The 13,821-nt window shown below is 45.9% G+C and overlaps 1 long non-coding RNA gene across 1 annotated transcript; it reads left to right on the top strand.

The window, feature by feature from the left end:
- The first annotated feature begins 5,489 nt into the window (after positions 1-5,489).
- On the top strand, positions 5,490-13,182 carry LOC112133521 (uncharacterized). The gene is made up of 3 exons (XR_010140029.1): positions 5,490-5,650; positions 7,031-7,137; positions 12,983-13,182. It is a non-coding gene; the product is annotated as an uncharacterized LOC112133521 (long non-coding RNA).
- Positions 13,183-13,821: the final 639 nt, after the last annotated feature.

The raw sequence follows: 13,821 nt of genomic DNA, 5'->3' as shown, positions 1-13,821 counted from the left end.
CAGAAGAAGACAGGAAGATGAGGAAAGGTTCGGAATTTCCTAGAGACTTGTTGAATGGTTTTGACCAAAATGCTGATAGTGATATGGACAAAGATGGCGAGGCTGATTAGATCTCAGATGAAGATGAGGAACTTATTAGGAACTGGAGTAAAGGTCCCTCTTGCTATGCTTTAGCAAAGAGATTGGCAGCATTGTGTCCCTGCTTTAGAGATCTGTGAAACTTTGAACTTTAAGAGATGATTTATGGTATCTGGTGGAAGAAATTTCTAAGCAGAAAAGCATTCAAGATGTGGCCTGACTGCTTCTAAAAGCCTACACTCATTTTCATAACAAAGAAATGACCTAAAACTAGAATTTATATTTAAAAGGGAAGCAGAGCATAAAAGTTTGGAAAATTTGCAGACCGACCATGTTGTAGAAAAGAAAAACCCATTCTATGGGAGAAAAACTCAAGGGAGCTGAATGTTAACAGCCAAGACAATAGGGAAAATGCCTTCAGGGCATTTCAGAGACCTTAGCAGCAGGCCCTCCCATCACAGGCCTAGAGGCATAAAAGGATGGTTTTGTGGGCCAGACCCATGGCCCCGCTGCTCTGTGCAGCCTCAAGACATGGTGCCCTGTGTCCCAGACACTCCAGCTCCAGCCATGGCTAAAAGAGGCCAAGTATAACTCAGGCTGTTGCTTGAGAGGGTGTAAGCCCCAAGCCTTGGCAGCTTCTATGGAGTATTGGTCCTGCAGGTATGCAGAAGGCAAGAGCTGAGGTTTGAAATCTAGCCTCCACCTAGATTTCAAAGGATTTATGGGAATACCTGATGTCTAGGCAGAAGTCTGCTGCAGGGGTAGAGCCCTCACAGAGAACCTCTGCTAGGGCAGTGCAGAGGAGACATGTGGGGTTGGAGCCCCCACAGACAGTCCCCACTAGGGCACTGCATAATGGAGCTGTGAGAAGAGGGCCATAATCCTCCAGACCCCAGAATAGTAGACCCACCAATAGCTTGCACCATGAGCCTGGAAAGGCTGCAGGCACTCAATGCCAGCCCATGAAAGCAGTTGAGAGGGCTGTACCCTGCAGTGCCATAGGGATGGAGATGCCCAAGGCCTTGGGAGCCCACCCTTTGCATCGGTGTGCCCTGAATGTCAGACATGAAGTCAAAGGAGATTATTCTGGGGCTTTAAAATCTAATGGCTGCCTTGCTGGGTTTCAGACTTGCACAGGACCTGTAGCTCCTTTGTTTTGACTAATTTCTCCCTTTTGGAATGGGAGCATTAACCCTATGCCTGTACCTCCATTGTATCTTGGAAGTAATTAACTTGTTTTTCATTTTACAGGCTTATAGGCAGAAGGGACTTGCCTTGTCTCAGATTAAACTTTGGACCTGAACTTTTGAGTTAATGAGTTAAGACTTTGGGGGATTGCTGGGAAGGCATGATTGTGTTTTGAAATGTGAGAAGGACATGAGATTTTGGAGTGGCCAGGAGCACAATAATATGGTTTGGCTCTGTGTCCCCACCTAAATCTCATGTCTAATTATAATTCCCAATGTTGGGGGAGGGACCTGTTGGGAGTGGATTAGATCATAGGGGCAGATTTCCCCTTTGCTATTCTCATGATAGTGAGTGAGTTCTCCATCTAAATTAGGAGTTTTTGTAAAAGATCAGAAGGGTCTACAGTAAAGAGAGGAAGTCCCTGGAGGTCAGTTCATCGGCTAATGCATTTCTTCCAGTTGGCTGTCACCCACAGCAACCTGCTCATGGCAAATGCAGGCTGGCAAGTGCTGCTGACACTCCTGCCCAGGGAATTTAGACTAGATACACACAGTCAGCAGCTCTTTATTCAGAGCCCAGTAGGGCCTGGAATGCTAGAGGGAACTCTGCAAAATCAGGATCAAGAGAACTTACTTGGGACTCCCATCTCTCAGTCACTTTGAACAGCAGTCTGTAACCGACAGTTCCCATTCTGATCACTGCCAAAAGCAACGTTACTCTCTGTATACACAAAGAGCAAGGGATAACTGTTGGTTTCCTTTATTCCATAGCTCATGTCCTGGTTATGACTGCCATGTGCCATAAAAATATGCAAGAGTTTGCATTTCACAAACATTTGAGTTTCATAAGTCTTTATTTCCCACAGAAAGCCCTGTTCTGCAGCATTCTGAGAAACATCTTTCACCAAACCAGGGTCTCACCTTTGTCTCTGCGGTAGAAGAGTAAACTGAAAAGAAAACTTTGTGTATTTGGATGTTCGCTCTGAACTCTATCTGGCCCTGGTCTCCTGCTATGTATGATTTAGTTCTGCTTGGAACTGAATCATGGTAGAACTAAATTACAGGGTTGGTCAATAGAAGAAAAGTGGCTGGTCTCAGCATCCCCTTTGCAACACTCACCCTCTGAGAAGAGTACCCAATATTGTGAGTGCCCATTCAGATGCCCATTGAGGAGGGGTTATGCTGGGTGCTCCCAGAGGGTGGAGGGGCAGGCAAGCTGCTCACCCTGAGATGGAGGGTATACTTGTTTCCTAGGGCTGCCATAACAAAGTATCACCAACTGGGTGGCTTCAGACAGCATATTATTGTTTCACTATTTAAAAGGCAAGAAGTTCAAGATCAAGGTGTCTGCAGGGCCTTGGTCCCTCAGAAACATGTGGGGCATTCTTCCTGGCCTCCTCCCAGCTTCCAGTGGTTTGCTGGCAGTGGCAGTCCCAGGCGTTCCTTGGCTTGCAGATGGATACCTCCCATCTCTGCCTTTATTATCACATGGACTTCTCCCTGCATATCTTTTCTCCTCTTCTGATAAGGAAACCAGAATTGGGGGCCTACCCTACTCCAGGATGACCTCATCTTAATTTAACTAATTACATTTGCAATTACACCATTTCCAAATAAGGTCACATTCTGAGGTACCAGGAGTTAGAATTTCAACATGTCTATTTTGGAGGGGATACAATACCATCCATAACAGAGAGGGGGACAGTGCCCAGAACAGAGAGAAGATGGTGTCTCAGGGGTTCCATAATCAGCAAGGTCCAGTGTCCTGGGAGGATGGCAGGAAGTTAGCAGACCTCCAAAGCAGGACACAGGACCCAGGGATCTCAGCTCTTGCAATAGTCTGGTGCCCAAGCTGGGTGTAAAAATAGCAAAGCTGCCCTAGCCAGACTGTGTCAGATTGGACAAGTAGCACGTCAGGATGGCCAGTGTGAGGTGGGGACCAGAACACCTTCCCCAGTGTGCTGGCCAATGTGGTCCTGAGAACTTTCACAACCCAGGATAGCAGGGGATCGAAGAAGGAGTCCCAACAGGGACAAAAATCAAACCCCCAGTCTTGAAGCCGAGCTTATTTTAAAAATTAATGTAAACAGAGAGTTCTTAAACCCAACTAATGTGATGACTACAAATTTATAGCTATTCCAAACATATTCCTTCACCTATAGTCACACTCCTTTCCCAGGCACTGCACAGGGACCAGCCCTCAGGATAAGAAAGACATGAGTCAACGTGGCAAACGGGGTCAAAATTGACAAAAAGAAGGCAATCATGCATGTCAGTGGGGAATAATGATGAACCTGGAGAAACCAGTATTGCTCTCCAGACCACCCTCCCAAATCCTTGCAGAAAAGAATATTAATAAAATAAAATTCCAAAATCTGATCCCAGAGTAATAATAGAACACCCATGCCAAACTTCACAGCCGTGGGGAGGATGCACGTAGCTGAGCAATCTGTGGATAGCATTTCTCGGCTGAAATTCTCGAAAGCTTGTAGTGCTCAGGCCAAAACGCTCTGGAAACCAAGTCCTGTGGAAAATGCAAACTTTATGAATCACACATGTGGCCACAAAGCCAGCCCTGCAGCTCTGAGTGAAAAGATTTGCACAGAAATCTGTCCCCACACTGAAGACCACCAGGGCTGATGTAGAGTGTACCACGGGCCCTGAGAGGATAGGAAACTCACTCAGCCCTTTGGGGACTTTCTTGGCAAACTCTGGAAGATACAATCCAGTGGAGCTCTGGGCTGGAATTAGACGCGATAGACAAAAGGACCACTTCTCACTGGCTGAGTGGTCTGCCTGGAGAAGCCTCCAAGGGGAGAAATGAATCCTTTTCTAGCTACTTAACCTCTTTGTTCCTCCATTTTCTCATCCTTGAGACAGGGAGCACAGAAGAGCACTTATCTCATGGGGTCCTTGTGAGAGTGAAATGAGTTAATACACAGGAAGCACTTAGAAAGCGCCTGGCCCCTCAGAACAGCCAACGTAAGTTCTCACCTGCAGCAAGCACTCTTAGCAAAGCCGGAGTTTTGGAATCTTCCCCTGAAGTTGCATCTCTTCCAGCACTCCCCCTCAATTTTCATTTTTACTTTATAGATCTCGGATTCCCTTCCTGCTTTGTCTCCCAACAACCTATTCGCAATCTGGAGTGCTTCCCGCTTAATGTCATAGGACCTAAGGACAGGAAAGGCCCTGCTAGGTCCCCCAGCTTCCGCCTCTGCCCCAAGGCACAGCTCTGTTCACACTGACTCCGACAGATGGATGTCGTTTCAATACAGGAAATATTTATTGAGCATCCACTCCGGGCCAAGCCTTATGCTCAGCACTGCTAGGAATACACACAGGAGTGGTGCAGGCCGAGTTCCCGCAGTCTATGTGGAAGAACTGGAAACTCCAGCAGCAGCTGATGCTGCAGGCCACAGGCAGACTTTCTTCTTCTCTGGGAAACCCCAGTTTCTGCTCTAACGGCCTCTGACTGATTGGACAAGGCCCACCCAGATCATGAAAGGTCATCTCCTTTATGTAAAGTCAACTGACTGCAGACGTTAATCACATCTAGATTTGTGTTTGATTAAGTAACTGGGTAGTGTAGCACAGCCAAGTTGATACATAAAATCAACCATCACCACAGACTCCTTTGTCCTTGCCCTACCCACTTTATGTCCAGTGTTTCTTCCTGAGCTGTAGGTCTGTAACCTATAACAACTTCAGACCCACCACGAGATGCAGAGAAAACAGCTTTCTGTGGAATTCTTCACCAGCTCCCACACTTACATTAGTTTGAATCCCCTAAAGAAATCTTTCATTCCATTTCACTCACAATGGTCTCCTTCCCTGACTGAACCCCAACTGATATAAACCCTATGACCCAGAATCGTCTGGCCTTATAGAATATTGGAATCGACTCCTGAGTCCTTAGCTACGCCTGGTTGCAAGACCACATCTTGCAAGACTGGGGGCTCTCCAACAGGCTACAGTTCAGTTTTAAACCAGCAACCAATACATGATGCCATTTCTTCCATTGCCGTAATATATGGGCCCAGAAATCCAGGCTCCTTGCACTATTGTACCTAGTAACCCATACTCACAATTTTGAGTACTCCTTTTCCCTAGACGGTTGCCCATGTTTGTCTCTCCTGCCGAAAATGTCACAATTGGGTCCCACTGGTGACTGTTTCATAAGCAGGCTGTGGCTCTTTGGCTGCCACTGCCACTAAGAAACAGGAGCTCTACATGGCAGGTCCCAGGTTAGCCCTGCTGCTACCCTCACCACCATCCAAAGCTTCCCAGCCCCAGAGAGAACAACGTTCCCTATGAGAACCCTGACTATATGCTTGCCCTGTGGCTGTGTCTGGCTATACAATTCCTGGAACAACTCAGTCCTGGAGGTTGGATCCCATAAAGAAATACCCCCTGTCAATGAGATATTCCTTCTCTGGCCACCCATCATGGACATGGCCTACTGATTTCACTCTCACTGCTTTCAGCTCCTTTATCTTCCAAAGGAAGCTTATGGGGAGTGGAGATTGGTCTGTCTTATGGGAAAGTCTTCTCCTTCCCTCTGATTCTTTGTACCTCAACTAGGCTGCAGTCTCCTCCTCCTCTAAAGAAAATATGCAGAACTGGTACACTCCTTGTCTCTATCACTGTCTTGAGGTTATAATTGATATCTATGGCTTCCTTCTTCTACTAACCAATCTGTGCTTCCCCATGCTCAGTCAGGACTTCAGCGGACTGGGGTCTTTACCTGGTAGAGTGACCAAAACCTTAATTCCTGAAGGGTCTGAGTCCTCAATTACCCTGCCCATATTTTGGTCACTGTAGTTTTCCACTAACTTTTACTAGTAGGTATGGAAGTGACCTACAGAATCTCCTCAGTTCCAGAAATAGTCTCTCTTGCCCTCATTATATAGCTGCAATCCAATCACCCCATGGTAATCAGGATCAGTCACTCCTGCCAGTAGAGTAACTCCTTTTTCTGCCTTTTGATTCAGTGGCCTTGTCCTGGTCTGTTTATGCAGTTATAACAAGATACCTGAAACTGAGTAATTTATAAAGAACAGAAATTTATTTCTCATAGTTCTGGAGGCTGGAAAGTCCAAGATTAGGGTGCCAGCATCTTGTGTGGGCCTTCTTGCTATGTCTTCCCATGGAAGGTGGAAGGGCAAGAGAGGATGAACGCTGTGTTCTCACATGGCAGAAGAGTGGAAGAGCATGAACCCACCACACAAGCCCTTTTATGATGGTGTTAATCTATTCATTAAGGTGGAGGCCTCATGACCTAAACACCTTTCATTAGGCCCTACTTCCCAACACTGTTGCATTGGAGATTAAATTTCTGATACATGAATTTTGAAGACACATTCAGACTATCACAGTCCTTGAGCCTAAAATGACCAGATCCTTCTTTCAGTTTAATGAAATCATAGTTGTAGCTCCTGTGTAAAGCTAAAATTCTGTGCATAGATTACTAGACATAATAGTAAGAGATGTAACTCCATTTATATCCCTTGATTCCCAGACCCTTGTATTCTGGCTATGGGGAAATAACGCCATATTATGGTCTCTGACTCAAAGCATATACTATGTCCTTTAAGACAGAACCCAATCCTTTCAGGGTGTTTAATCCCAAATGGTGCTCCAACTGAGTCTTCTGTAAGTGACTGCACCTTTCATTTAGCCCAGCCACTTCCAGTTAATGGGGTATATAGTGAGACCTGTTAATTCCATGGGAATTAATCCATTGCACCACTTTCTTTGCTGAGAAGTGGGTTCTTGGATCAGAAGCAATGCTATGGAGAATGTCATAATGGTGGATAGGCATTTTGTGAATCCATGGATGGTGGTGCTGGCAGAAGCACTATGTGCAAAGAAGGTAAGTCGATTTCTAGAATACATATCTATTCTCATGGTGACAAATCTCTGCCTCCTTCATAATAGAAAAGGTCCACTGTAATCAATCTGCCACCAGGTGACTGTCTACTCACCCCCAGGGAATGGTGTCATATCAGGGGCTCAGTGTTTAGTCTCTGCTGTAGATAGGTTAGGCACGCAGCTATAGTATTAGTACAGCCTTTATAAGGGGAAGTCCACCCTGTTAAGCCCCTGCATAGCCTCCATCCCTGTCAACTTGTCTTCTTTGTTCATGGTCCCATTGAGCAAGCACTAGAGTGGCTGAGGGAAGAGGCTGACAGCTTCTGAGCATGTTATTTTGCCTGATTATTAACCTCTTCTACAGTAATGATGCCCTCTGGGCATTCACACGGGACTCAAATATCTTCACCATTTGTGCCCATTATGAGAGAGATCCATCCACATACATTTTCCCCAGACTTTATTATCACTAATCTTCCAATCCTGCTCCTTCCAAGTTCCTGTCTATCCAGCCAAACCATTAGCAACTACCTATAAATCTATGTAGATCCATATTTCTATCTTTCATTTCACACTAGTGGACAAGCAAATGCACTGCTCAAAGTTCTGCCCACAGCATCCAATCAGGACAAAGAAACCACACAGTAATTTTCAAACAGAAAAAAGTTTAGTATGAAGAATTATTAATAAAAGAGCAGAATTAACTCTGGTAAGAGTTAAAGAATATAAGGACAGCAGATATAGGTAGCAGCCACTACCCCTAGGGCTGAGATTGATGCCCACAGAAGAGCCTCTTCCTTCCACTAGGGCTGGGATTAAGATCTTGGAGAGGGGACAGCCATGGCCTACTGGATGAGAAAAAAGTAATGAAGGCAGATGACTTGCTGGTAGGACTTGCTGGGAATCTGCCTACTAGGGTGTCAGGGGAATGTGTCCACAGATGCCATGCCTAGGAACTCACTGTACAGTCACCTGAGGGAGTCCTGGGGGAAACCACTCACAAGGATGAGTGTGGCATTCCACTGGAAGGTTGCCAGAGGACACGGTTGAGAGGGAGGGGGCTGTGAGTCACTGGGCACTATAGAAGCTCAAAAAGCCCCCTCTGCAGGACCCAGGCATTGGGAAAAGGAGTTCACTGCATGAGCCTAGCACAGCAGAAACTACACGCTTTCAGGACCTAAGCCTGGAGAAAGCATGCTCTGTAGGAGCCTGGTGGACCAGGCTCATGAGAACCAGGAAGGGGAAACCCCTTCTCTCTCCAGTGTCCCTCCAATGCTCTTTGTCAATAAGAGAAAAATATTTACAAAGCCCACCTCCATTATCAACAAGCAGGAAAATAAGGGTAGATTTGGAGCTGAAAGGCAATATACTGATAATTGGCATGGGTGTAGGGGTGTCAGGAAGTGGGGCCAGAGAGGAAGGCAGGGAGTAGGCCAACATATGTATATTATTCTGTGAATAAACTGAGCAAACAAAGCTCTTGATCAAGAAATAGGTCTAAAGCAATCAGGAAGCAGAAAATGAGCTCCTCTGCCTATGCCCCCCATTCCACCCACCACACACACACACACACACACACACACAGAGGCATAAAGATGACAGGCTCAATCCAAAGATAGGGACTGGATGTTCTCAGTTCTGTTTGACTCTAACTAAGCAAACCACCCCTAAAGAACAAACCTTGTGGTCCTGACATTGAAATGAGCACCTTCTCCCATTTCCCTGGAACCTGGCCAGGGCTGAGCTAACAGTAGGTGCTTAATAACAGTCAGTTGCTTTGAAAGAAAGAATTTTTTTTTCTTTTTTTAGTTCCACTCCATCAGTGACTGCACTTTTTGTTCAGGGTCATCCCTTATCCTGGAGTCATCCTTCTCCAAGGCAGCACCCTCCTGATGAACCCGGCCGGTTCCTGTGAACTCACTGTGTCTGGAGGCTCTTTCCCACCCCATATGAAGGAAGCATCATCCTCAATCACTGTTGCCACACTTCTGACCTCTTGAATGCTGGCAATGTCCCTCTATTCTCATGACTAAGTGAGCTTGGAGTGTACCAGTCAAGGAAAGGGGAGGAGAAAGGAGAAACCACACTTTGAGTAGCAATTGTCTACAGTGTGTGGCTTAGAGAATCAAGCTGACACAAGCCAGAGGATACAGGCCTCAGCAAGGACTATGAGGTTGGACAAGGCTTCACAGAATTTCTGGCACTGGAGCTGGGCCTCCTGACAGCTTTCTCTCCAAGCAATTATGGGCCACCTAAAGAAATGAGACTGCAGGAAACATAAGAATATAGATTTTTGAAAAATATGAATGATCATAAGAAAAGGGCGAACTATGAGAATAGCCTCTGACGATGGCTGGCAGGAGAAGCGGGTGGATGTAGGAAAGGCTGCATTAATTCACTGTCTTTCTACAAGTGCTTAGGGAGCCATGGTTTTCAGCTTCTTAGCCAAAAGCCTGGCATTTTGCTGCATGGGTGCCGTGCTTCATCTAGGGCATGTCCATTCCAAGGTCTCTGATGGGTACACACATAGTCCTCTTTGCATCCTGCATCCCCATGATCATCCTAACCCCAAAGCCACCCCCTGCTACCCAGGACACATAGTCAAAGAAACCCTGCATGTGCATCTTCAATGCCTGTATTCCCTCACTCATTCAAACCACTCTGTGCAGCCCGAGCCCAACCCTTCCTGGCTTTAGAGCCTTAGCCTGTGCTGTTGTGTTGCCTGGGATTCTTTTCCCTCCACCCTTGGTACACTGGCTCCTCCTAACCCTTCTGGTCTAAGTGTAAAGACACTACCCCAGAGAAGTCTTCCCTGACTACCCCATCTGAGTCACTGGCCACTCTCATCAAAGCACCCTGTCTGCCATTTGTTACCCCTTCTTCAACTGTGGTTCACCTGTTCGTATTCCTTCTCCCCAGACGGCATACAGTCACCACCAAGTCAGGTACCCACATAGTACCTGGGATGGATTAGACACTTGGTCAACACTTGATGAAGAAAAGAATAAAGCCTTATAGACTCATGTCCCCCTCATGAGGAGTGCCCTAGCCAACTGACACCAAGTTGATCATTTATACCATTTTTTTTCAATTTGTGTTATTAACCACAGAACTCTTTTCCATCCTAAAATAATCTTATCCCACAAGACCCTACACCTAGTGATTTCTGTGGATGCTGTGGTTGCCAAACACCTCAGGGCAAGGGCCAAGCACAGGACAGAGTTCCCGCTATTGTCTCTACTCCATCTTCCCATAAATTGGTTAGCTGGGACCTCCTCACTCAGTCGCATGGCTCCAACAAGAATCCAAAGCTGGCAACAGGAAGTCTGCAGGGCCCTCCCAGAGGGAAGCTGGGAAGTTAAGGCTGCAGGCTCCAAGCCTGTGTTCCTGGGAGAGAACTAAGGAAATGGTACCATAATCGGTGTCCAGGCTGCTGGTTTGCCCCAGTTCTGGGCAGCCACAAGCCCCCAGGGGCATGATGACCAGCTAGTGCCTTGTCTTCTCCTGCCTCTTCCATGCTTTTACTGTGATTCTCATCCACAGGCACCAGAAGAAGGGGCCTTTCTAAGCACTGTTTACATTCTTGTCCTTTTGCCTGTGTTTAGACTTACAAAAAAATGCATCTTAATCATTTACAAGCAATCATAGGCCCTCATGGATTTCAAATAAACTTTCCTATAAACCAGTCAACTTCAGAGTCTCTGTTCCCTCTAGGATCATAAACCCTCAGAGCTGGTAGGTCCTTAAGCTACAGAAACTGAGGCCTTGGGGTTAGGGACCTGCCCAGGCTCACATGGCACTTAGTGCTACAGCTGGGCTGGAGCGTAGGTCTCCTGCTTCCACAGCCTGTGATTTCCATTTCATGAAAAGAAAAATTAGAGCCCATCAGCACAATGTTTCTGAGGGCATGTGGTTCTAGTTTTTAAGAGAACAAACTGATTTGAGGTTTCAAAATATTAATGTACTTAAGGTTTGGAGTAGGAATGTACGTTAAGTGCACATTCTTGGTAGTCAGCCAGGCTCCATCGCCAGGCAGGCTGGCTGCCTGATAGGAGTGCCCTGGGACTTGGGGTGCTGAAAGCATCTGCTGCACAACTCCAAGGCCCAGGACCCGAAACTGTCAAGACTTCAGCATGGCTCCAGGTAAAAGTGCCAGACCCCAGAGGCAGCCCAAGAGCAGGTCCTGGGAGAGAATGACAAAGACCTGCCCTCTCTAGCCAGTGCTGAGGATTTTCATTCAAACTCTGCACTAATTTGGGGGTTGAGGCTACCTACACTTCATAAGACTCTCAGTGGACCCCGGAATGAATCTCCCTGTTGAGGCCTCTCATCGCAGGCCACACAGGCCTGAGCCCAGAGAGGAAGGATCTAGTGCAAAGCCAGAAGACACCAGGAGGCCCTATGCCCCTAGGACCACCACCTTCCTTTCTCTACCACCACAGGCCCCAGGCAGGAAATGAAACAAAGATCCTTCTAAAGCTCAGTGGTGGAATTTCCAAGCAGTGCTCCCAGAGAAGAGGCCTAAGCTCCAAGGAGTCATACTACAAAGAAAGCTAGGGCCCCGGGGATTCCCGCCGCAGGGTCTGTTCTGCAGAGAGCATTGGACTGGCACTGGCTTGGGATGGTGGGGAAGGCCCAAAGGCTGGCTTAAGAGCCTCAGGAAAACAGAAAGTGACCCCTTCCCTGCCATGAGCACAATGCAAAGATTTCATGTGTCCCTGTGTCCCAGAGCCCAGGAGGCCTCCTCTGCACATGCCCTGGCTCTGTCCTCCAGGAGGCTGGGGGCTGAGGGTGGGTAGAGCACTGAGGACTGCCACCCTAGGCCCTAATGATCTCCCCAGATTACAGAGATTTGGGGACAAGATGTTTTTAGAGCAAAGTCACTGATAACATCCCTAAGCTCTGGTTGTTCCATGGCCCCATGCATGACTGTGCTGTGCTTGAGGGAAGGGAGGACACAGCTCCTGTCCCTGGGATTCTTACAGAACAAACAGAGAAGGATAATAAAAGTAAGTCTAAATATAATGTAGTGCTCTGGATTGGATCAAGGAACAGAACAGGACACTACTAGAAAAACCTAGTAAAATCCAAATAAAATCTAGAATTTAGTTAATATAAAGTACCAGTGTTGGCTTCTGAGATTTTTTAAGTTTCCTCGAAACTCATTTATTTGTTTATTTCTAGTTTTATTGAGGTACAGTATAATTGACAAATAAAAACTGTACATATTTTTGGTGCAGAACATGATGTATTGATATAAGTACACATTGCGAAATGATTACCACAATTGACCTAATTAACATATCCATCATCTCATATAATTACCTTTTTGTGTGATGAGAACATTTTTCACTCTCTAAGCAAAGAGTGTACAATATAGTATACAATATATTGTATATTATATAATATAATATTTCAAGTATACAATATAGTATTATCAGCTATAGTTACCATGATCTGTAGAACCTATTCATCCTGTATAATTGAAACTTTATGCCCTTAGATCAACATCTTCCCATTTCCCCCACTCCCTAGTCACTGGCAAACACCATTCTACTTCTGATTCTATGAGTTCAAATTTTTGAAATTCCACTTTTCAGTGAGATGATGTAGTGTTTGTCTTTCTGTGCCTGGCATATTTCACTTAGCATTATGTCCTTCCCATTATATATATATAATGGGAAATTATATTATAAATGTGTGTGTATATATATATATATATATACGTAAATGGGAAATTATGTATATAATGAGTATATACATATAATCAGTACTTTACATGAATTAGATCATTAAATCCTTCCAAAAACTTTATGGAGACTACAATTATAATCTTCATCTGACAGCTAAGGAAACTGAGGCCAAAGCTGTAGACATCCTGAGTCTACGCGGCCAGCAGGTGGTGGCTCGGAGGTCACCAGAACTTGGAGGAACAGAGACAAGGCAGCCACTTATACAACCTCATGTACAGAGGGACTATTGGATCAACTTGCTAAATGGAAATCCAAGTCTAAATAAAAATGAGTGATCTGCCATAAGGCTCCTGAAACACATGCTGGGTCTCCTGAACTCCCTCCAGAGCCAAGGCCGGCCGGAGAGGGCTCTTCCTCCATGTGCAGCGTCCTCAGTGAGAATGCCACCAACACCCCTGCCTGCAGTGTGCAAATCCTTCCAGCGGGAAATTAAATTCTTTCCTATTTCCTCCCCTAGGGCCTTGGAACATAATCCTCAGAAGCTTACTAAGGGAAAATTCTTTCTTCATTCTATTTATAAGATTTTTCAAGATTCAAAACACTTCCTAAGGCTCTTTTTCACACAAACAGAAAACTTGCAGCTATTCCCAAGTCTCTTATTAAGCGTGAATTCCTGTGGCCATCGCATTGCCTGGTCATGCCCATCAATGCAATCCCTTGGCCCTACTCTCTTTACTCCTCCCTTGGCCCTGAACTTCACCGCCAGCAATTGTAGTTCCATTTACGAGATAAAGGGAGAAGTTCTACATTATCTCCAAACAGCGCATGAGCCTACACAGGCAGAGAGCAGATTAAAATCTTTGAGTTTTCTCTTTTGGGTATCTATGCTTTCCTGAGTGCTGGAACTATGAAGCAGCTGCTAGTAAAACATGAGCCACTGAAGAACAGACAAGCCCCAGGCAGGAAGGAAGAGGTTTCATGTGGAGTCCAAT

The sequence above is a fragment of the Pongo abelii genome, chromosome 4, assembly GCF_028885655.2.
Source record: "Pongo abelii isolate AG06213 chromosome 4, NHGRI_mPonAbe1-v2.0_pri, whole genome shotgun sequence".
Classification (NCBI taxonomy): domain Eukaryota; kingdom Metazoa; phylum Chordata; class Mammalia; order Primates; family Hominidae; genus Pongo; species Pongo abelii.
The sequence above is the reverse complement of the archived record's forward strand: the minus strand, read 5'-3'. Positions and strand labels throughout refer to the sequence as shown.